Source organism: Manis pentadactyla, chromosome 14 (assembly GCF_030020395.1).
Source record: "Manis pentadactyla isolate mManPen7 chromosome 14, mManPen7.hap1, whole genome shotgun sequence".
NCBI lineage: Eukaryota > Metazoa > Chordata > Mammalia > Pholidota > Manidae > Manis > Manis pentadactyla.
The window spans coordinates 67,764,516-67,789,443 of record NC_080032.1 but is presented as its reverse complement, the minus strand read 5'-3'; the positions used below and the strand labels follow the sequence as shown (position 1 = coordinate 67,789,443).

Sequence of the window (24,928 nt, the reverse complement as noted above, 5' to 3'; positions counted from 1 at the left end):
TTGTAGTGTTTTAGCCTTTACATAAAATCTGTTATTATTATTATTCTCACTTAAGAGAGTAGGAAATTAAAGCTAGTGGAGTTAGGAAACCAGCCCAAGATCCAGTTAGGAAGTGACAGACCCAAGGTTCAGATCTAAGATTGTCTGACTCTGGGGCCTGAACTCTTATCCATACCCTCTCCCACCTCTTGGCATCATCTATAAACTTACCATTAACTAAGTCAATCACAAAAAATGTCAATAGAATCAAGGTCAGAACTCAGAGGTAAATTATATCCCTCCAGGCATATAAAACCAATTACTCATGTAGACATAAACACTTAGAGATTGAGGCATTTTTCAGTAACATGGAAAGGCCAGGGAAGTTGAACAATTTGCCCAAGCTCACACACCTACAGAAGAAAGGAGAAGGAAAAGTAAGCAATCCAGAGAGGTCAAGCCCTTCATTCCATCAGCACCACTCCAAGTATAAATGAGAAACCATCCAAAAATTTGCCAATTACAGGGCCAGCTAGACAGCAATTCTCCAACTTGCTCACATGCATCTCATGAGAACCTTAGAACATGCACTTCATCAAAGACACCACCCTGATCTACGGGAGGTGGGATTAGCTTGTCCAGACTGAATCTCAGTGAACACATGAAACTTAACCATTCTAATGGTTCTTAAATCATCCAGTGTAGATTTTACAGGGAATTAACATTGGGGTGAGGTTTTCTGAGGCATGCCCACTCCCTAAAAACTGTGCAAGTCATCTCCAGTCATTAACACCACTCAACAGTGGCCCTAGGTCTGCCTATATTAGGCCTAAGATTTATTTAGCACTGGTAAACAGACCTCTGCCATCTCCTCTTTATCTGAAACTTCAATTTCTCTCCGTCATTTCCAACTAAGCCTGTTTTCCTTGGTAGAGAAGAGAGACATCAAATTGAATCACAGTGGTTCTGTTTTCTTTCTGCCTTCTGTTGTTGCAAATTAATCTGAAAAATCCCTTCTCTTGTCATTAACATTTTCAAGAACCTCAGCTCCGTCTGACACTTACTCCAGGCCTGTTTCACTCTTTTGCATTTGCTTTTTGTCATAGCCACTGAAAAAGACTCTCTCCTTGACCAACCTTTTCCCGGCTCCTCCCAAGCCCAACTAGGCTCCATTCCGGGGATGTTCATGTACTCCAAAGTCCGCTTTAGCAAGATTCCTGCTAAGTAATACTAGCCAGAATCTCCTACTCTTGATAGCTGATCGTTTGATATCTCATAAAATTCTTCCTTCTTCCCAAAAATCCCCTTGGTAAAGCCTGGTGACTCTGATCTGCCTCCTGCAAGAATCCTATCAAGTTACCTTAGCCTGAATTCCCACTTACCAGTGATGCTTCCTCTTAGCAATTTTCCATCCACTGACCACCCCCAACCCTGCTCCTTGGCTGTGAATTCCCACTTTTCCTTGCTGTATTCAGAGCTAAGCCCAGTCTCTCTCCCCTGCTACAAAGCACCAGTGCAGACTGAGGTCCCTATACCTAGCCCTGATTATAGACTACTTAGCATATTAACAAATAACAATATAATTTTCTTTTTTAACACCTCCTTTGGGCATCTTTTGTATATGTACTTATAAAAATAGCTCATCCAAGAACTTCCTTTTAGCCTGAACATCAAGTGTCTTTCCTTTGCGTCCTCCTCCAGATCACTCCCTCCACCACCTCACCAGGTAAGAGGGAGTCAGGATTCAACTCCAAAATGTTTGCCTGTGGAGTCTGAGCCCTTAACTACTATGTTATTTTATATTTGTATTATCTGTAAATGTGTCAGTAACCAAGCCATTAAAAACACCAACAACATAAAAAAGCACTAACAGAACCTTGAGATCTCTATCCAAACACTTCTCAATTAATTAGACAATCAAAGAAGAGCCTGAAGGCGACATGAGGTCCAGAGAATTTAAGTGGCTTAATAAATGTTAGGAAATAATTGTTTCAAAGGTCAAATCAAGATAAACAAAGCCAGACCTTAAAGTGGTAAGGGCAGATTTTAATATGCAATATACAACTGCAATAGGAAAAATAGTCCAGCATGAACGGAACGCAACTTTGATTTGTACAGAGTGCCTCAGTGTTTTAAAGGGAGAATGAGGGAATAAGAAGAGGGTGAGCAGGGGTTCAGCAGAGTCAGCAGAGTGATAAATTACAAAAAGCTGGAAGCGGGGTTGGTCCGTGTAAAACCATCTAGGATTATTAGGCTCCTATCCCCCACAAAAACTGGAAGACAAGGGGCCTGTGTTCAGGTATTGGCTGGAACAAACAGTAAGTTCTTTTGTCAGCCTTGACTTTTCTCAGGCAGGCACTTTAAATGTCTTTGTAGGGCTGTGGCCATGTGCTGTTGGAAATTATGTTAGTGTTTCATTCAAGCCTTCATAGGCCAGTGTGGAGCCCTGTTCAAGGAAGGGCTCAGTGGGATCCTAGCTAGAGCTTGGCCAAGGAGAGAATCTTTGTCAATTCTCACATAATATAAAAGAACATGTGCCAAACATTTTATCTAATTCATGAATTAATGATAGAACCAGTATAATATTACAACCAGTTCAAAGGAGAGCTCAAACTACCACACCTTTGTAGTCAGGTAATAGATGGTGAAATAAATTGCCAATGGAGGCAGAACTGGAAAAAAGAGGTCAAAATCCATAGGACAGGAAACACTGCATTCCACAGGGGCCATTTCCATTTTAATGGAAGGAACAATTTACATTACCATCAGTTTCCTTTAAGTCAACTTCTGTCTACGGGGCTGTAAAATAGCCCCATGGAAAGCAGGCAAACTTGCATATCTTACAAAATCAAACTATCCCCAGAGGTTCCAGCATCCCACTGTATCCCATTAAAAAGATATCCAGTGATCTCTTTTGCATTTCAAAATCTCCCTGTTTTTCCCTACTACAAGGTCAAATAGCAGTAAAAGTTGAGTACAGAAAGTTAAGAAGATGAAAACCTTCAATAATCAGGTATATATCTATACAGTATTAAGAAGATGGTCAGTTTAGTGGTTAGGTTCCTGAAATCTGAAGACGGATTGCCTCAGGGCCCTCAAATCCCAGCTGTGCCACACATGGTTGGATTACCTTGCGCAGTTTTACTTAACTCCCCTGTGCCTCACTTTCCTCATCTCTCAGATGCATGTAAGAAAAAGTACCCATTGCACAGCTGAGTGAGTCATTGGTAAAGACTCAGTAAAATTACAGATACTACTGTTGTGCCTCTTTGGAGCCTGTGGCTCTGAAAGCATGTCTATCTTCACTCTAACAGGCTGTGGCTGACCAGGCCAGAATTCTATCTTAATGATCACAAATTCTAAAATAATATGAACATTAATTCTTTCTCCCAGGGTTCTCATTGCTTTAGCCAGTTACTCTTTGCCAAGTGTGGGATTCAAGTGTATACAACATTTAGCACCACTGCTTCTTTTGACCTAAGAGATGACATTAGCCTCAGGTATGAGATTCTCCTTATCAAGAGTGTTTAGCAGAAGTCAAGCAAATCTCCTGTCACAATTAGATCCTGCCTCTGTGCCAGTGTGACATCTGTACCAAAAGCATCATCCGTCTTCCCCCTGGAGAGGCCAGCTGCAGCAACCCCCAACATCACTTTAATTCCATGATTTTGTCTTCATTCAAACATTCTAACCACAACTTACAGGATTTCCCTACAGGTGTAGGGGAGGAAGTAAAAACTTTTTCCTTGACCCTCCTAGGTTCTCCAGCTGGGACTCTGAAAAAATTTAGACAGATAAAAGATAGATTAAACAACAGAAAAACAAAAGAAGTTCATTAAAGCATACAGCTTGCATACATGTGGGGGAAACTCAGTGATGAGTAACCTGAAGGAGTGGTTAGAACTTGGGGCTTAGAGAACATCGTAACATAAAAAACATTAACTTTGCATGATGATAGCAAACAACGAAGCATGTTAACAAGCATGTAAACATTCACTGCGGCTATCCCCAGAGCTCAGAGCGGAGGGAGTAGGCAACGCCCACTTCCCAGTCTTTTCCAGGAAGGCATTTGACTACACACTTACAAGCTGCTGCCTAAGAAACTTGCTTCTATTTAGCACACTATATAGGTGCTAACTGCAATCCTTCCTGGAGCCCTAAACAGCTGGTGGGCACTTCCTGCGCCTTCTTCCTCCTACCTGCTTCAACAATAAAACCAGGTTGTCGGTATTTCTTCAGAAGGAGCTTCACAACACATCTAACACTCCAATTTTAAGGGCTGCCATGTGAAAGGTGGGCCACCAAATCACGTATCTCTGAGAGCCAACAGGGCTTGCCTCTGCCTTCTCCCTCCAGCCCACTCCAAATTGCCAGTATCTCCCATGTAGACCTTGTATACATATCTGGGCCCCAAGCTTCTGCAGATGCTGCCCAAGAGACAGGTCCCTGGAAGCCTGGCTCTGAAACCCAACCAAGCATGCATTCACAAATCCCACAAGACTGTAACAAATAAAGAAATAGTTCTTAACAGGTGCAGAAGTACACCCCTCCATGGCTATACATACACTTCCAGTGCAGAAGGAGTGAACAAAAATGCCCATCTCCCAGTTTCTACTGGGAGGGCCCTAATTACATACATACTTTCCCAGCTGCTGCCTGCGGGTCTGGCTTCCAATCAACCTTCCTCTAGGTGTTGACTATGACTCTCGCCTTTGGGACACTGACAGGTCTTGGCACACCCTCAACTGCTGAGGAGGGAGCCACAAACAACAAAGAAGGCAGCTGTGACAATCGCTAAGATTTGAGATACAATTAAGGGCTCAAGCCAGCTGATCATGTCCTAGACGACACCCCTCCATCAAGACGGAGAGAGGTGTCTGCTTTATCAAACGCACGAAAACCAAGACAGAGAGTCAAGAAAAATGAAGAAACAGAGGAACAGGTTCCAAACTAAAGAACAAGATAAAACTCTAGAAACAGACCTTAATGAAATGGAGATAAGTGATTTACCTGATAAGGAGTTCAAGATAACAAAGATGCTCACTGAGCTCAGGAGAACAAGGCATGAAATCAGTGAGAATTTCAGCAGAGAGACAGAATATATAAGAAAGTACCAAACAGAAATCACAGAGCTGAAGAATACAGTAACTGAACAGAACATTTCAATAGCAAGCCAGAGAATGGATCAGCAACCTCAAAGACAGGGTAACGGAATTCATCCAATCAGAGAAGAAAAAAGAATAAAAGAAAGCGAAGACAGATTAAGGGACTTAAGGGACACCATCAAGTGGACCACTACTCTCATGACAGAAGTCCCAGAAGGAGAGAGAGGGGCAGAAAGCTTGTTCAGAGAAACTGGCTGAAAACTTCCCTATCTGGGGAAACAAATAGACATCCAGATCCAGGAAGCTGAGAAAGTTCCAGAAAGGGGACATTCTCTGTCCTCAATTAGCCTGCCTCTTTGTGCCAACCTTTCCTTGGTTTGTACTTAACTTGCCAAAACCTCACTGGATTCTAAATTGTTCCATTGTCATTAAGTTAGGTAACTCTGAATGCCAGTAACAACTGTAGTCCACACTATGCGATTTACTTATGATTTATGCATTTGTTGATTCTTGGATTGTTTCAAATGACTACATCTCATCTTCCCAAAAAAGACTGCAAGTTTTTTAAAAAAGAAAAACTATTCTTAGTATTTCTTTAATACCCTTTAAGTTGACTAGACAGCTGCATGTTATGTGCAATAAATATTAGTTTGTTGGCTAAAATCCACTTTGGTCACCAAAGAACTAACTGTCCCATAACCACTGTTTGTGTCTCACAGATCTGTTTGCCTAATATCTAAACAGACAGTTCTTCCCTCACTTTTATGAAATTAGCCTAATTCCTCTTTCACCATTCATACTTCCTTCATCTCCACATTTCAGCCATCCAGCGCTCATGGCTTCACAATCACATGCGTGGCCATTAAGTGTCTAGTTCAGTTAGGAATCTGAGTAGAACATAAAACCATATGTAGCTGCTTCTTCTTTCATATACAGAGGGAATTCTAGCCCTAAAATTGTGACATATGGTCTTTAATTGAGTTTTTTTGGTGTCTAGATGACTCAGTTAGCTTTAGTTTTTAAATACTTTCCAGTAGTTCCCTTTGAATACAATCTTTGGATTTCAAAGGAGAGGTAACATGATAGAGTGTGAAGCCAGAAAGACCAGGGTTAGGATCTCAGCTCAACTGATAGGGACCACTGGCAAGATGCTTTACCTCTATGAGCCTCAGTTTCCTCATCTGTAAAATGGGTGTCATAACATCTTCCTTTCAATGTTGTTAAGATTAAATATGTGTACATTATCTGTCATATATTGGGTGGTCAGTAAACATTTGTTAAAATGACGATATAGAAAGAAAAGAACCCTCAGGAAAACCCAGCAAACTGTCCCAAAGAGCAGTGAGAGTCCTTGATAAAGGATATAGAATTCCTTTTAGAGTTAAATTATAGCCCCTCCTTCAGTTAAAAAGCTGGGGGTGGAACTTAACAAGGAAGTGGCAATTCTTTTCTAAGCCTTACTTCAGCCTTCAGGCTTAGTGCTAAACCTGAAGAGGCTACACCCAGAGGAATCTTAGATCACAGGAGCCTTCCTAACTGAGAAGCCAGGACAACTAGGTGACAGTACCCTCTTAAGCTCTGTGGAGACTCAGGTATAGAAATATCTTTACTGCCACCTGACCTGAAGCCAGAGAAACCACTGACAGCTTCAGAAACAGGTAACACCAGGAGGCGCCAGTCTTCATTCCGTCTTCCTGGGAAGACACCGCTGGGTCTTCAGTCTTGGTTTTGCTAATGATGCAATCTAACTAGGGGAAACACTCACTGACTTTATTTTAAAGTTCTTATTATGTCTCAGGAAGCAGATGACAGCTAAGAACCTAGTTTATTGGGGTTTCCAGAAAAGCAAAAGCTATTTAGGTTTCTCTTTCATTTTTCCTTTGCCACAGAAAATTTGAGGTAAGTCAGTGAAGAATCTTTACCTGGGAGAATCATTTTTAACATCATGCAGTCGTCTCTCTTTGAGTCTATGACAAGGTATGTGATGACGGGAGAGACAGCCTATGGCCAGGGGCCCATGGAGATGCTGAATTCCTCTTCTAGCACAAGGATGAGGCTGAGGACAGGGACCCCTTGGTTTGAGCCTAGAGTCCTGAGGACCTTGCAGAAACCTGGGCACAAGGTCCAGTCCTGCAGACCCTCTAGAGATGTCCTTGAGTGCAAGGCCCCCGCAGTTTGCAATGGGAAACGCCTCTCCTTCCCCCACCCCCACGGGTTCCCCTACCCCTTCTGTTTACACTCAGAGACTTAGTCCTTCCTTTAATTAATATGACCTCAGGCACTTGCTCATGCTCTCTCCCCGCCTCTTGTTTAGCTTCATGGTAGGAAGTAGGCATTTTACTTCATTCCTCTTTTCACTCAGGATTAAAGAACGTGTCATTCTTAGAGATGACAAACAGGCAAGAAATGAAGACTCTAAAGTCTTAAGTTTAGGGAACCAGGACAAGGTCAGGCTGCTCCTGAAGTGCATAAGGAAGTACAGGATGCTGAGAAAGGCAGGCTCAAGGCAACCAGACAAAATTGAACTCATAATTTGGCATGCAAAACTCCCTTTGGATAAGCGTCTATACCCATGAGTCACACTCAGGCCTCAACTGTCTATCCAGAGCAATGGAAGTCATCTCTTCCATTGAACAGCCTGTTGCCAAGGGGTCCTACACACCCCTCACTGGGACAGGTAGACGCAGGGTGAATGGAGTGGAGAGTAAGTTCTGTCCAGCTTACTTGGGCCCTAGTTGTACGTAGCAGGTTCTGTGCAAAGAACCAAGCAGCACCTGTTTCCTCTGTATGCTTATCCATGACCTGCCACAGGAAGGGAAGTGAAATCTAACTTCAACAAACAATCCAGAGCTAGAAAAATCCCAAAACTGTGATTGGAAATAACGGGACCTTAGGTGCTTCCCCGTGGTTGTGGCCTTCCCAGCTGAGCTACCTGGGGAAGCAGCACCTTCTCTGCTGATGCCCGGGAGACCCAGGCTGCAGGGAGACCCGAAGGACTCTGGCCATTTAGGGGGTGATGGGAAAGGAACTCTCAAGGAGGGGAAAAGACGCCAGCAAAAGCAGCTCTGTAACCTTGCTGTGGCTGGTTGGCGAGAGTATGTAAATACTGTAGTAAGAGCAGAGTTACATCCACTGTGTCATCAAATTAGAATAAGCCTCATAGGTCTACTAAGCCTAGGACTAAATATCCCCTCCGGGCTCTGAATCAGCCCTCAGGGGCCCCACCTTTCCACAAGCATAAAACTTACGGGTGAAGTTTCTGTAAGCCCCAGGTTGAGCCTTTATTCCCAACAGAAATAGCTGACGGCAGAAGGGATCTAACATATGATAAACTCGCTCACTGCTGCTCTATACTAAGACTTCGCTATAAATGTAACAATAGCTCTCCTTTCATTTACAATGACGGACTGTAGGGGGGAAAAACCTACACTGTTAAATCCATTTGTGTCCCCATGGATTCTTTCAGTTTCCCCGGCCCTGGGCACAGCACCCACCTCCACCTCCGGCAGTTGGGGTCTCCTTACCCAGCTGTTGCCTGACAGCTGAGCTTTCCTCTCCTCACTCATCCTTGGCCTGGCCTGCTGGTTGGACCGACTACTCAGTTTTGGGTAGCCTATAAAACGGCAAAAATCTCGTTTCACAAAGCGGAAGGGCTGTGTGCGCCACCTTGCCCTTTCTGAGGCTGCTCCTGAACCAGCATTTAGCAAACTTGTTTCTTTCCCTTCCCCAGCTACACCGCACACAGTTTTAAAGTCCTCACACTCCATTAGAAAACTTTCGTTCGTTTTTTGTTCTGCTCTATTTCGCTTTTAACTTACACGGAGTTTCTTCAGAAGCTTCGCACGTAGCATCCCACTCGAGGATGCAGTTCCGGCCCCGCCCAGCACACTTCTGGCCTAAGGTGTCCTGAGTGGGCCCGAATCAAAGCAAAGCTTCGAATTAGAAATCTCGCGAATCCTCGCCTGACACAGTCCCACTCTGGTCTCTGGCCTGGGCCGGTTCTCCGCACACCTGGGAGTCGGCGGCCCAGAGTCCGTGCGCATGCGTGGGGGAAAGGGGCGGAGGCGGGAAGGCCGGAGGCCGCAGGTGCTTTGCCGCGAAGTGGAAGTGGCTTCTGCGAGCAGAAGGTCCGCTGTGGCGAGTGATGTGAGTGTTAAATTGGGAGAAAATGAGGGAAGAAAAGTTATCGAAGCCCTGGCATAGGATGGAAAAATGATGAAAGCGGATGACGCACAGTGGCCAGGACCCCCACTTCACATTGTACCTCTCAAGCGTTTGCTTACACCCGCTTGCCTGAGGCGGGTTTGTGGGGCTTAGGAATTGTGGAAATATTTCTGCGTGCGTAGGGGTTTCTCAGGCTTTGCATTTTTGCCCAAGGTGACACTGGGAAATCCAGTTCAGTCCCCTCCATCTGCACCTGATGTTCTGGACCAGCCCCCCGCAGCCCCCTCCCTGCCGCACTTCCATCAGAACTCACCCAGCCAGGGGCCACTGCGTTCTGGGGGCCTGGCCAGGGAGCTGTTCCTCAGGTGAACGGCTTCTGTATCAGCCAGCGTGAGCCCCTTCCAAATAAAGGAGAGGAAACAACCATGGAGACAGGAAGCCCCTCCTTCAAATAGTAGAACCTTCAGGAACAGTTAGAGAATATATGAGGAGGAAACCGAGAACCAAAGAGATTAAGTGACTTGACCAAGGACCTTGCAATTTAGAAGCTGAGCCAGTCCTGACCGTTGGCCTCCAGACACCCAGTGCAATTTATCTGTATGCAGTCCAGTTTATCTGTATCCTGTCACGCTCGAAGTCTCTGCAGTTATTGTCCTGTTTCTTTTTAAGTTGGTCCTAGTTTGAGATAATACAGTGGAAAGAGAAAGAGGAATATGACAGCCATCCCATTAATATCACTACATCTGTTTAATAAGCCGGTAAACATATGCCTACATATACCAAAAGACAGTATTAACATAGGACTATTAAAGGAAGGGGACCTAATTAAGAGCCACCTCAATGACAGACTCAGAGGAACTGCGATGTCTGTAGTACAAGAAAAAACATAGTAGTCACCTTTTTTTTTTAAATATGGAATGCTTCACAAATTTGCATGTCATCCTTGCGCAGTGGCCGTGCTAATCTCTGTATCGTTCCAATTTTAGTTATGTGCTGCCAAAGCGAGCACGGTAGCTACCATTTTTGAGCCAGGTTCTGTGTTGAGATTTCTCATGCATTATCTTATACCCTCACAATATCCCTCCAAGATAACATATTTTCAATTTACCCCCAAGAAGCTCAAGTTCAGGGAGGTGAAATAACGTGCCCAATACAGCTGGTCATTGGTTAGGTCAGGAAGCCCACGCTGTTTTCCAGAATATCCACTATCTAGGAAATTTTAGTCCAGTGAGAGTCGGTATGTCTGGGCTTTCTGGCCTCTGGGACTAAAAAGAATACGTGGTCCTCACTATGTGACAAAAGAATGCAAGGCAGATTATTAATAAGAAATTATTTCCCAGCAAGAAACCAGAAAAGGGATTATTTCATGAAAGCTAAAATTAACAAAGTCAGTTCATTATATCCATCCAGTTATTCATATGGAAATAAAGGTGAGGTCCTTCTACCCCATCATTTTCCTGCTGAGCTTTCCAAAACATGCCTGTGATCACATCACCCTCCCACTCAAAACTTTGAAAAGCTCGCCATTGCCTCCAACAATGCTCTTCAAATTTTGTAAAAATAGCAGGATTTTTTTTCAGATGAAATCTTGCATGGAACACCAAATATGGCAAGAAACAAGCAAAACTGTAAGCTTGAGCAGATGGCAAAGTTTGGGAGAGGGAACAGGAAGGGTCAGGGACCCCAAACATTGCTCGCTTCCTCCTTGGCCCATCTACCTCTCCCAAGAAGACTTTTAATTGCTGTCCACTGTTTGAGGCTCCTTTTTAAATGTACTGATAGAGCAACAGAGAATATGCAAAGCTTTCAGCCCCACATTCAAAGGTCCCCGTAATCTGGCCCGACTGCCATTTCACTTGTTGTCCCACTACCTCCCTGAGCCCCAGCTGTCTACACAATGCCTGTTTATGCTATTCCACTTCTCTAGCTGCTCTTCAAACACATCCTAAGTTCACCTTTCATCTAACTTCTTCCAGTCCTGTTCTTAACCCCGATACCCACTCACCCATTAAATCCTTGCAATCTTTCAGGGAGCCTCGGCTTGCTCTCTATTTGCAGCCGTTGATTCCTCCCCACACCAGCCATCTGACCTCTGGTGTACCACCTACGTCGCCCTCTTTGGACTTACCCATGTACCTGTCTCTCTTCCTCATCTCTATACGACTGAACTTTCAGAAACAACCCTGGCTCTGCCCTTGCCTCCCCATGTAAGTAAAATCAGGTGCTCAATAAATGTTCATGGAATTGCACCCCTGTATCTCCTGAACTCCCAGGGGTAGACTGCCCACAGGTACAAGGACATATGTGGACTTTGTTGTTGCAGGCCAGCCATGTGTACCACCAGTGAGTGTGACCTGGAGGAGATCCCCCTGGATGATGATGACCCAAATAGCCTAGAATTCAAAATCCTGGAGTTCTATGTCAAACAGCATGTCTTCAAGAACAACTCTGCTGTCTTCTCGCCAGAGTGGTTGAGAACAAGAAGCTTGTCCCAGAAAGAACTGGGAGTTGCTCAACAAACGAGTCAGGGACACAGGTGTCATGGGCTTGCAGAAATTCCCAACCCAGTGAGAAGCCCATAATCCTTGCCAAGAAAAAGTCATCTTGGAGAACATTTTTTGGAGTAGTGGAGAAAGAGGAAGATTCTCTGAGGTCTCTACAGAGATCCATCGTCAGGTTTAAAGGACAGTGCACCTTGAGAGTGGACGTCAGAGTCAGTCAGGGTCCAGGTCCCTTTCTAACGTGGAACGGTGCTTAAAGCGCGAAGGTAGGTTTCGGATTCTCCCGCAGCAGCATCTCTGCTCTTTGCGCGCGTGCTAGTTCCTCTTCTCCTCACTAATAATGCGCCCTTTGGTGGGGCGCTCACTGAACTTCAGTTTCCCAACTTACTAATATTCAGTAACAATTACTCTCCTTCTCTCAAGACTAAGCAGGAAGGAAGAAGGTGGCAGTAAAGGGTGATGGGACTGGATTTCTCTGCTGTCTATAAATAAGCTTGCTGCCCAAATTCCAAATCCTCTATGTCAGAGGCCAGTACACAGGAAAGCGCCCTAGACGGGTTCAGGCTTTTGCTCTTCCTGAGGGAAGCCAGCTCACCTCTCTGGGCCTCTGTTTTTCCATCTGTACATTGGGGTAGCCCACACTCCCTCCCTCTTAAGGTGAATGGAAAGATCAGGTAGCTATATACAAAAATACTCTTCAAAGTATAAGCCACCCAAAGAAAACAACTCAGAAGCATTTTGACAAAATCTTCCCTCAGTGGGACAAAACATATGTTATTGAATACAACGTTTTCCCGAAGGGCTTTATCACAGAGCGTTGCGCTTCATCCACAAACCTTGGCAAAAGCATCTTCTTCCCTTTCAACAATGCCCAGTGACCAATGCCCAGATTTGAAAAGAAACCCACCCTCTCCTGCTGGGCTGGTCAGTAATCAGTCAACAGGGGGCAGTAATGTCTCAGTTTTAAACTATGTCCCGGCTTAGCGGGAGAAGCAGCCCAGCTTTAGGTCATTCACTGGGATCAAAGAAACTTCCATTCGTGAGACTTAGAGTTTTTAGAACAGGAGGAGTCGGGGTCGGGATCAGGTGGGGAAGTCCTCCTTGGCCCAGCCTGTCGTGGGACCCCAGGCCCCTCCTGCAGGGGGCGGCAGCTGAGCTCTGGAGCCAGCAGAGCAGTTGGGGGGCACCTGAAGTGACACCTGCTTCCCTGCTCGGCTACTTTGCCAGGGGACAGAGGACGCTTCTACAGACCTCAATCTTTTGGTCTCTTGAGATAAAAGATTCTGAATTCCCATACTACTCAAGTATCACTTGGCCTTTTTTTTGTTTTCTAAAATTTCAAGCTATTTCTTGAGATATATATAGATTTCCCTAAAAAAGTAGAAATGGGTGCCTCCTAAGGAGACTTAGCTTTCAACATGTATGTGCAGCTTATCCTCCCTCCTCGCCTTTCTCTTTCCTTGCTTGCTTTTGTTTTTCCACTTTCAGAAGTTTTATTATATTCATACTTTTGCTGTGTTTATTCTTGTAGATCTGCACTTGATTTCAATGTTTCCATTGTTTTTATTGAAGTATATTTGACCTACCGTGTCAGTTTCAGGCGTACAACATAGGGATGTGATGGTGATACATATTATGGAATGCCCACCACAATTAAGTGTGATGATCAGCTGTCACTGTACAAAGTTATTCCAGTATTATTGACTATATTCCCTATGCTGTACTTCTCATCCCTGTGGCTTATTTATTTTATCATTGGAAGTTTGTACCTCACTACCCCCTTCACCTTCCTTTCTTTCTTGTTCGGTCAATAATGTAGGTGGTCATGTTGTGTGTGACTCAAGAGGGCCTTGATTTCTATTTCTACTTTGCCACATGTAAATCAGAGCTTAGCAGCTGGTGTCTTTTAACCAAAGGTCACAGTTTAGCCTGTGCTACCATTTCCAGGACTCAGGCACCAGGCTTAAGTGAGAACTATGAGGTTATGTCCCAACACCAAAGTCTAGTAGTGAGAGGCTTTAGGATGCAGGAAAATGGGCATCAATACCAATTTTAGAGACTCTGAGCCCAGGTTCTTTTACATGTGCACCTTGTGTTGCCCCACAGCTCTGACTCACTCCATGTGGAATGTGGCAGTTAAGATAGTTCTGCAACACATAGTAGGAAGTTCAAGTAACTCTGGCTTAAATAACACAGAGGCTATTTTTGTCTCCCATATAGAAGACCAAAGTGTGGCTGCCCAGGCCCAACAGCAGCTCCACCAGCACTGGGGAATTCTTAACTCTGCCACCCCGCAGCTAGTGACTTCCCACCTCAAAGTCACCTATTTTGCAAGGGGACTGCTTTGAATCCAAGTTCAAACACAAAGACAGAAGAAGCAATGGAGAGACAAAGGGGTGGCTTTTTAGATATTTCAGCTCCCCTCGAGAGAGCTTTCTTGAAACCGCACTCAACTGCTTACATCTCGCTGCTGGCCACTCCTTACTGCAAGGGAAGCTGGGAAATGGAGTTTTTTTCAGCTCAGTCCATTGCTCCGCTGACGTTTCAGGGTTCTGTTGCTAACGAAGAAGGAAATAGGAACTGGGAAATAACAGTCTCAACGCTATGGAAATCTCTCTCAAACTCCCTGCCTCTTCTCTTTAAAGCAAATGCCTCAGGACAAAGGCTGACACACTTTTTGAACCCTGCTCTCCTTGGCCCCACACTATCCCCCAAAAACAGGCCTCAAGGGATGGGCAGGCTGTCTGTCCTCTCCCTACCCCCATCCAGTGTCCCTTTGCCTACCAACTCTGACAAGAAGGAAATCTTTTATTTTTGCAGTGTCTAGAATTAAGATGTTCAAATGGGAATCTTCATTAGTGCTAGTTCATCTGAGTTTGAATGCGTTTGCTTAGTTTTTCCTGCACAGGTTTCCTTTGCATACCCACCAATTTGTGGAGATCAATACACTGTACAAGGATAGGCTGACTGTGTACTTCTGGGCCTGCTGGCCTTATGACGGCCCTGCCACACGGTGGGGCTGGAGTATGAGGAGACGCAGCCTCTGGGGCCCTCATCTGCCTGAGTGTGAGCTGGGCGCGGGGCGGCTCCTGAAGGAAGAGCATGTGCTGCTCACCCCGGACAGGCTGCGCAAGGTTACACAGGCAGGGAATACAAGCTCCGCTGTCCTGTCTCTGTGCCGCCCTCTGGCTTTGGGACCTAGACTCCTGCCATTTCCTTGCCGGAGGCCTTGGGTGACCAGCGTTCAAGCACAGGCTGGGCCACACTAAGCTGATTTAAAATGGCAAGTATATTTGTTTTGGTTGTTAAAATGTGAAGGAAATGCATCAATCCCTTTCTCTGCTTCTCTAATTCTCTCCTTTTCTGTTTTCAAACCCTGTGGATGGAGCATGAAACATAGGACTTTTCAAAGAAGCCATTATGCCTTTTTTTTAACGGAAGGCATTATGGATCAAGTGTTAGTTGCCATGGCTTTCCAGTGAATGTCCAGAGGGTGAAAGGAGGGCACCAAGGCCCTGGGGAGGAATCCAGGGTGAGAGGGCCAGAGGTCCCCTTGGCAGCCCCATAGGATGGCAGAGTTTGCCTTTCATGGGGCACAGGCCTCTCTTATCTATCCTGATGTACAAAGCCCAACAGTCCCCCCCAACACACCAATCTTTTAACCAAAATTCCACTCTGTTACTTTATTCTAGTCTGTAAATTAAATTGTTTTTCAAATATCACATGATATGGCCGCTCCGTATGGCTCAAAGACAGAGTTTGTACAGGTTTCTACTAGGTAGGAAACTAGTGATAAATCAGCAATGAAAATCTTACTCCCAAATAACTCAGCACTACCACCTGCCTTCTCCACTGGACCCCATCCCTGGCCAGGGGCAAAGCTGACTGGTCTCTCACAGGCTACAACTAAGGGGACCAAAGCCATTTAAGCCTTCAGGTCCCCAAATGCATTCACTCTTCTGTAATTAAGTGTGCAAGTCATGGCAATACTTTTCCTGAGTGTAAATTCTACAAGGCTGTGGGTTGTACTTTATGCATCCTCGTTTACCTAACAGCATTAATTGGATGTTCCCAGGCAAACTTGGAGGAGCCAGGAGATACATGACCACATGAGCCACGGGAGTTCAGTGTTTACCTGGTGGTGGCACGAGTGCTGGACATGGTCCAAGAGCAGGGGTATTTCTCTTCCCTTAGTGACTAACCCCCAAAGACTTGTGGAACTACTGAATGCCCTCCTATGCACATAGGAGCCAGCTCTCCAAGATATAAAGGATGTCCAAAAAAAAAGAGTAAAAATAAAGGCATCATGAGCACTCCCTCAAACTAAGAACTGGGCGCTCCCTTCTGTGTTTCTTCCGTTGCAAACTAGAAAGAGGACCCTAATTTTGCAAGACTTCAAAAGGAGGGTGCAGATGGGTGGTTGTTTCAAGGTGGCTATCATTTCTCTGCATGCTCCTCCCTGCATACCCACCCCAGGGCACTTTCCTTGTCTTTTCATTTCGGGTAACTGCATATACCAGTTACCTAGACCAAGTTCTGGGAAGGGCTCTTAGCACCATTTTGTCTTGTTTCAGCTGCACACCCCAAAGTTGTTTGCATTGCCAATCGAGTTGCTGAAATTGTGTATTCCTGGCCACCGCCATAAGAGCTCCCCTACCAGGGAGGAGGCTTCCAGTTGGAAGGGAGATTGGTGGTCTGCCAGGGCCCCCAGCCCCAGAGCCTCCAGCTGAGAGCTGAAAGTTCTAAGAAAGGTAAACTTCCCTTGGAGTATTTGTGCTGGGCTGAATGTTTGCCGGGCAGAGGTATACGAGCACTTACACGTTTCTTCAGCTCAGGACGCTGCAACTCCAGAAGCCCGGCTGCCGGGGACTAAGGGCCTGACATTGGCCTGGAGAGAGCAGCTCAAGCCAAAGGGAGTGTGCAGATGGCCAGCTTCACTGCGAAGGCCGAAATAAAGTCTTCTGCTGAGGGAGAGGAGGAAGTACACAGGGTGCACTCCACCTTGTCCATGGGGAACATGCAGCATCAGATTTAGTCATGTTAGTGATGCCCGAGGACCAGCGTGCTCATGGGAGTGCACTGGTTGTAGGGGGAGCATCAGCCCACTGATTTATGCTGTTGCCTTGGCCTCCTGTGAAAAAGCAGGGTTTTGTCAGACACCGGCTCTGGTGCAGAACATGTTGCAGAGCTAATGAGCAGCCACCAGCCTGGGTCAGCTGTCAGCAGAACGGTAGCTCCAGCTAGGACTGTAGGTCCCACCCAACAGCAGGAATTCTGCAGTTGAGAAGAGCGGGGCCAAGCGCCACAGGAGGAGCAGCTCAGTCCTGCCTTCCCTCACCGAGGACAATCCTCTCAGCTCTCTTTCCCTAAACTCCAGTTGGCGGTGGGGGGCAGAGGGACTCTGGGTGGGCAGCACACTAAAGCACAGGGCAGAAGTTCTCTCTCCAAATTGGAGTACTGGAGTCTCACAGCGCCGGAAGCGGAGGGCAGAGTTTGTCCGGGCCGTGCTGTACTGTGGGGACCACGGCTGCTGCAGGAGCTGAAGGTGAGGGGCTGGAGGACAGGAGGGCCTTTCTGAGCCTGCTAAGAAGCAATCTCATGTGTGTCTGGGCGGTATAAAGCAATACCCCTAAGCCACGCTGAAGCCAGGGCTGTTTTCCACTCCGGTCCCCTGGGGCAGCAGCTTTCCCTGAGAGGCAGCATCGGGTAACAGCGACCCACGGGCTGTGCAGACACGCATGCTCACCTTTCCCAAGTGACCTGAGTATCACGCGTCCCGTGTACCTGCCCTTCACTAGACCTTCTTGGGACATGATGTGCTGGATTCATTTCCTGGCCTCTCTTTCCCTCTTATCTGGGACAAACATGAGGACACCATGACTTCAGAGATTGGCCATAAGTTAAAAATTCTGTTCTCTTAGTAACTGGCTTTCCTCTGTTGGGATTCTGTTTCATAGCGATGACCGTCTCCCTCATGTTTAGTTAGTAGCATGTTGTGAGGCAAGAAAAATCCTCCTCCCCTCCCCGTTCCAGCACGCACAGCACACACCAGCTACAGCCGTCTCTCTCTCTGCCTGCCTTTGGGGTGGGAGAATTTATCAGTTTTATGCATTTATTCCCCACCTTGTTGTAAGGGATTAGCATATAGAGTGTACACTAAAGTAAGATAAATTAAATTTATGAAAGATAATGTAAAAAAGAAACAATAGCGGAAAACGAGGTGGGCTTAGGAATGAGTTTAATTCCCAAAATGCAGGCCTGGAAGATCATGTCCTCCCTTAGATCGAGGCCATGAATTTGGCTCTACACTTGCCAGCAGCTCACACAAAGCTGGTATATGATCAAATAGGGGATTTACGGTGTCCATATGGAAAAAGCACTGTGTGCTCAGGAGAAGCCTAAAGACCAGAGAGAAATTTCTCCTAAATATCTGCAGTGATAGGATCGTGTGTAGTGGAACTAATGTCTTCAGCAGCATTCGTACAGTAACTAGAGTGATGAAGTTCATGGTGGGAACAGGACTCTAAGGGAAGGAGGAGCGGCAGAAAGGAGGGGCCTGGGGGAGAGGGATGACTCGTGCCTGGTCAGCAGAGGCGAGGTAAGATTTAATCTGCTGAGAATTACAAAGCACATGTCTTCCTCAATCCCTGACCAGGCCACAAGCCTCATCACTGGAAAAATTTAAGGTTATCTTTTTACTTAAAAAAAAAAATAACTGGAATTTCCCTGTGACAGATGATGATGACTAAATAATAGCCAGAGTCGTTGAGGTGCTGAAATATTCTGGGGATCATTTGGAAAAGGAAGTATGGAGCTTCTTGAGTTCATGTGGTTCCATTCTGTGCCCGCATAGTGTTACATGAGAATGGAATTGGGGTCCAGGTTGTATTCCTTTTCAAAGTTCTGCTTTCCACTTAGTCCTAAATTTTATTTCCCTTGGAGTCAAAATTCTTCACGCTGGCCGCATCTCAAAAATGAATCATTTTGGAAAACATAAGTAAACCTTCTGGAGCCTTCTTGGAATTTTTGGAAATGAGAACTATAACTTTGTTATTGCAAAACACCAATAAATTAAAATTTGCTGAAGAGAAGTATGAATCTAGTTGTCCATGTAACTGATCCTCAGGGAAGTTTAGACTGACTCTTGCATTTGCCCTGCAGCCTGGATATCGGTGTCCCACAGCTATTCCAAGGCTGGAGTCCATCCTGAAATCTCCCCTTAGAATGGCTGGCCTCTTCTCTGTTCAAGGTTGCTCTTAGCTATTTGGCCAGGGAGGCTGGTGTTACTTGGAGAACTTTGCATATCCTGCCACTTAGCAGTTGAGACCCTTCATTCCAGGTGGGGAGATGTGAGGGTGCCTTCAGATGGAGCTGGGCAGGCCCCCACTGGAGTCAGGAGGGTTTCTGAGCGTGACCTCTCCCATGTCTGCCACCTGCAGATTGCTGAGTAGTCTCTGGGGCCTGTCAGTCGGGCTGGCTAGGAGAGCCACTTCCTTGTTTTGCTATGATCCACGGGGAGGAAGTCAGGCGCCGTGGGGCTTCTGCGGGAGGGGGAAGCAGCACTGCCTGGCCAGCCGCCCTTCCCCACTGCAGCGTGCTCGCTGCCTCCTGTCATGCCTGTCAGCGGTGTGACCAGAGGTGACCGGGAAGGTGAAGGGCATGCGAGATGGTGCAGAACGAGAAACAGTGAGAAAACCAGGGATATCAGACTAAAGAAAGAGGAGGGGTATGTGAGCTTTGGGGCCACAGTAGAGGTGGACAGGGCTGCAGAGGAAGCAGGAAATAGAACATGGTTTAAGGACACCCCTGTGTTTCTCCAGAACTAGGATCAGTGGATACGAGTTATGGGGCAATTTATTTCACCCCATTTTAAGAGTTAACTTTCTAACACTCAGGGCTGCTCACTGGGGCCAGGAGCTGGCTGCCCTGTGAAGGAATGATCTTCCTGTCACAAGGAGAATTTCTAGTAGATGCCAGCCAACAGTTCAGCCCGTGAAATGGGAGGGGACTATTAGATGTCCTCCAGCGATCTCTGCAGCTGGAAGGTCTGTGTCTCTCATGGCAACCTCCTTCCTGGCCTCCCTAAGCAGTGACTTGCAGTAGGGTGGGGAGGCCAGGGACAGGAGGCGGCATGAAGGTGACCCCGCGGGGTACAAAGAAAGATGTTTCTTGTTCGCCCCACAAATGACCACTTGTGAAAACGTCTCTTTGCCTGATGTGCTCTCTTCATTATTTATGTAGGAAACATGATTTTTCCGGTAGAGGCCTCTAATAGGAACCCACAGGTGTGAGTTGCTGTGAGGAGGTGAGTTCCCACCAGAGTGGGACAGTGACACTGAGGAGGGGCTCCCCATGGCCACAGAGTGTCTTCAGGGGGGCTCATCCCACCTCCCTGGAGCTCCAAGGGGCATAGTGGGAGGAGCCAGGTTCCCTGTGGGAGGGGCTTCTTTCGAGCGTGGAATTCTTTAACTGTTCTGGCAAAGTCCAGGCTCCTGGTCACCCAGTGAGGTTTTGAGTCTAGCCTCTTCAGCTGGGTCACTGGTTAAGAGGAGTCTCTATTGGTATGGATGACACTGGTCCTCCTGTCTCAGATTTATGGCTCAGATATGCCTCTTATGGTGCCTGAAAGTTTGGGGGGTGTTAGCTGGGTTCCAATAAAGGACATGGCCCCACCAAAATCTTTATGGAGCATCCGACCCATCCCCAGAATATCCCACTTAGAAAAAATATTTGTTGAAATCCTGTTTAGCTCATCATTCCTCAAGGGTAGAGCTAGAGGATTTCCAAATGAACATTTCCCGGCCCACTAAGAAATTCCTGCTTTCTCCTGACAACCATGTTAACAGACATTCCAAGAATGGCTTTACATGAATGTGATATATGTCTTTATGACACATGTGGCTCTGCTTTTTCAAAAGAAGCAGAGGTGGTGTTGGTTTCTCTAAAAGGTATAGCAGTCCAAAGGAGGTAAAGCAGAGATACAAGGTTCAAGAGTGGGGCACAAAGTAAGACAGATCATTTAGAACAATGGAAAACGGTGGATGGATTAGGTGTTTGTCTTTTTAAAGTTAACACATGCTCCTCGGGGTCTTCCCTGTTGTCCTTGTGCTCTTGCAACATCGTGACTACTTTCTTACATTTCCAGAGCACTTCTTCCACATCACGCACTATGCTAAGTAAGTGTTTTACTCAATTATCCTATAGAGTAGGTACCATCATCATTGGAGTTTAGAAATGACAAAAACGGACACTGAGAGGTCAATTCATTTCCCCAAGATTGCACAGCTGGTAAGAGGCAGAGTGGGGGTCTCAGCCAACACGATCATCTCCAGGCTTCAGATTCTATCCATTTTACAACCTCTCACAAAGCCCTTGGCACTGTATTGCAGTTGTCGGTAGACGGTGAGTCCTTGAGTTAGGGCCTGGGTCTTAATCATCCACACCACATGCCCATTGTAAATTTGCAGGAAACACTGATGAAATGTTGGATGAATGGACTGTTCACTTTTACTATTGACTTGTCCCAGTGAAATGAATTCACAGAGCAGGTACGTGCCTGCAGGACAGCGTTCCACGGGTGAAACTACAATTCAGGGTTTTTCCGTTGGGTGTTTAGAGCGCACTGTTGAGCTAAATAGTCAATCCCACTGGGTGGGCCAAGCTGCTCTGCTGAATGTTTATCCTCTTGTACACAGTTGAAGAGAGACAAGACTTTGATGAACACCTTCCAGGACAGGCTGTCCTACTCTGTTTTCAAGACCATCACAGAGCAGTTCCTAAGGGGAGTGGACACCAGGGGAGAATCGGAGGTCAGAGCTCAGGGCTTTAAGGCTACCCTTGCAATAGACATTGCAGCCAAGCTCACCGCTGTCAACAACCACCCCATGAACAGGGTAGCAGGCTTTGGAACCGAGTACCTGAGAGACAACTTTTCGCCCTGGGTCCAGCAGCATGGAGGATGGGTAAGTGCATCCTGTTTAAAGATGAATCTTCCCAAAATTCAGAGGAGATGGATGGAAAATTGTTTTATTTAAGTAAGGGAATATGTCTTTCAAGCCACCTCATGGGGTTAGGACACTTGAGTGGCAAGAGATGTATCCCATTGATGGGAACATACTTTTCATGATTATCTTGACCTTCAATAAATAGTGTGCTCCCAAACGGTATGTGGAGTGTGTGTGTTGGGGAGAGGGACTGGTCAGATGTAATATGAAATGAAGAGATGTTGAAAATGTAAAATGTTTAGACAGATATAATTTCTGTTTTTCACCAGTTTTTCAGGCAACCAAAGTCTGGCAGTGAAACAAGAAGAGGCAGACGGTTCCCTACCCTCTCAGGTGTTGGCAGTGCACAGGGGTGATCCCCAGGCAGAGACTTGGGGCTTGTGACATTTTATCATTGCTGCTTGGACCCAGCCATTTTGACAGGGAACATCTTGATTTCAGCTAAAAAAAGCAGTTAAATTTTCATTTGTTTTTAATTACATGTCATCAAGCAGAACAGACAGCTTCATCCCCATGCCTTAGTCTCAACCCCTCTCCCATCCTTTATCCCCTTTCCTTGAGATTTCCTCAAAACTGCCATGTTAAATGACAGCACAAGGGCAACGTTGTATAAATGCCTTACCCCATAGCTTTAAATCTCAATAGGTCTAGAGCACTTTTGTCTATTCAAGCCCTTCACCAGAGGACAGGCCTTTGCTCCACACTATCCTTAGTCCTCTTCCCCCTAGAATGGTCCAGGGACCAGCAGCAGGTTTAAGGCTGCCCTAGACATGGCCTGTATGGCCCTGGAGCCTCCAAACAGGCTTGATGTCTTTGCTACCAGAAGGAAAGAAGAGGTCCTCTCACCTAAGGGGCTGATGTGCCCACCATGGTCTTCAGCAGCTGCCCATTGCACTTACCCAGTCTTCCTTTCTTTCCTATTTTCCACTTTTGTACCATGCTTCCAAGGATATCAGTGAAGACAACCCACAAAATGGGAAAAAATTATTTGCAAATTTTATATCTAAAAAGGGACTTAATATTCAGAATATGTATTAAACTCTTAACAATAAAAGACAAAGCCCAGTTTTCACAATGGGCAATGGATTTAAATAGACATTTCTCCAAAGAAGATATACAAATGAGCAAGGAGCACATGAGACGTTGCTTGCTTGGCAGCTTCATTTCAGCATGAGGGGAATGTAAATCAAAACCACAATGAGAGACCATTTCACACCTACTAGCAAAGCTAAAATAAAAAGACAAGTGTTGGTGATGATGTGGATAAATTGGGACCCCCATACTGGTTCAATGCACCATTGCTGGTAGGTCTAGCAATGGTCTAGCCTCTTTGGAAAGTAATTCAGCAGTTCCCTGAAATGTTAAATATAGTTACCAACTCCACTCTTAGGTACATGCCCAAGAAAATTGAAAAGAAATGTTCACATAAGAACATTGACATGAATGTTCATAGCAACACTCATTACTCAGAATAGCCAAAAAATGGGAACAGCCAAAATGTTCATTAATGATGAATGATGAATGAAGAGACCACAAGTGGTATATCCATAAAAGGGAATATTATTCACCCATAAAAAGGAGGAAAGTACTAACAAACATATGAACCCTGAAAACATTATGCTAAGTGAAAGAAGTCAGACAGAAGGGCCATATATTATATCACTCAATTTATATGAAATGCCCAGAATAGGCAAATCTGTGGAGTCAGATGAGTGGTTTCCTGGGGCTTTGAGGAGAGGGAATGGGTGGTGACTGATAGACAAGGACCTTCTTTTTGTGGTGATGAAAAGTTCTAAAATCAGAGGTGATGGTGGCTATACTGTGAATATACTAAATAGAATATACTAAAAGCCACTGAATCATGTACTTTTAAAAGGATGAATTTCATGGTATATTTCAGTAAATCTGTTATGAAAAATGGGAGTCCTAATTCTAGTAAGCCAATAAAAAGAGAAAAGAAAAAAGAATACAGACATTTTTATTTACTTATTTTTAAAATTTGACTGCTGGTGCTACAGAGAAAGTTAGTTCCAATTAGAGAAAATATATGGATTTTTCAGTAGAAATCATAAAGGGAATTTGGAATTTTCAAAGGCATTAGAATTTGATGGCTGTAGTTTTTTATCATTTGTAGTTTCAATTCAAAATGTATTAGTTTACTTTTCCAAGTCATCATAAATCCTAATCTTAAGTCTTGGCCACAGCGAGGTTTAATTTGGAGCACACAGCTGGAAAGAGACAGAGGGAGGAAACAGAATGAGAGCAAGGACTCATTTTCCCGAAGTAATGGAGAAAGAGTTGCAAAGTGAAGGATGTTGATAAGGGAATATTCATGAGTTGGTGAGCTGTGAAAGGGTGAGAGGGATGTGGATGAGACCTGTGCTCAGCCCCCCTGCAGAGGAAAGAGAGACGACACTGGGCGGCCAGCCTGCAGGAACTTTCACTGGCCCCACGTATCTTGGTGACCCTCTGGGGTGGACTTGCAGTGGTGTGGAGGGAGGAACACTATGCCATGCACAAGTTTTCCAGGAGCTCAGACATCCCAGCTATCTCAGTATCCTGTGTCTCCTGGGAGTGTGAGACCATGTATTGGATGCCTCTTAGTATCTCTCATAGCTGCCGTTACTGTAACATACATCGTAGATGTTCAGCCAGTACTTGTAGAATAATAAATGAATCAATTGCATGAATAGCAACTCAATCTGCAAAGCATGCTAAATAAACTACCGTGAGATTTTAATTTACTCCTTGGCCCTTTTTCCTCACTGTGGAACACTGTCACATAGTTACCTGCCTTCCTGCAATCTCACCATTCCACAGCACTTTGAAAAGAGAACTTTGCCATAGTCATGAACCTTTCAGTATCTGCTTTTCTGAATGTTAAGTACAGCATCAAAGCCTTTTCCCATCCAGGCTGTTCCCTCTGGATGTATAACATAAATCCTCAGCCGATGTTTTCCTTTCAGGCATACCAAGAATGGCAGCCACCTTTCCAAACCTCCCCCAACCTCCACAAAGTCTCCGGGCCTCGGGTCAGGCCTGGGATAAGAAAGCAGAGTTAACGGGCATATGCTTTCACTTCTACAGTGAATCAAACTTGGAATTTTAAGAATCTATTTCTTTTTTTCCTCTCTAGGAAAAAGTGCTTGGGATATCACATGAAGAGGTAGACTGA

At 45.5% G+C, this 24,928-nt stretch overlaps 1 non-coding gene and 1 pseudogene across 1 annotated transcript; one reads left to right on the top strand and one right to left on the bottom strand.

Annotated features, from left to right (window-relative positions):
- The first annotated feature begins 6,561 nt into the window (after nucleotides 1-6,561).
- LOC130680550 (apoptosis facilitator Bcl-2-like protein 14) lies at nucleotides 6,562-24,928 on the top strand (annotated as a pseudogene).
- Nucleotides 10,155-10,257, bottom strand: LOC130680890 (U6 spliceosomal RNA). Its single transcript, XR_008993916.1, has one exon. It is a non-coding gene; the product is annotated as a U6 spliceosomal RNA (small nuclear RNA).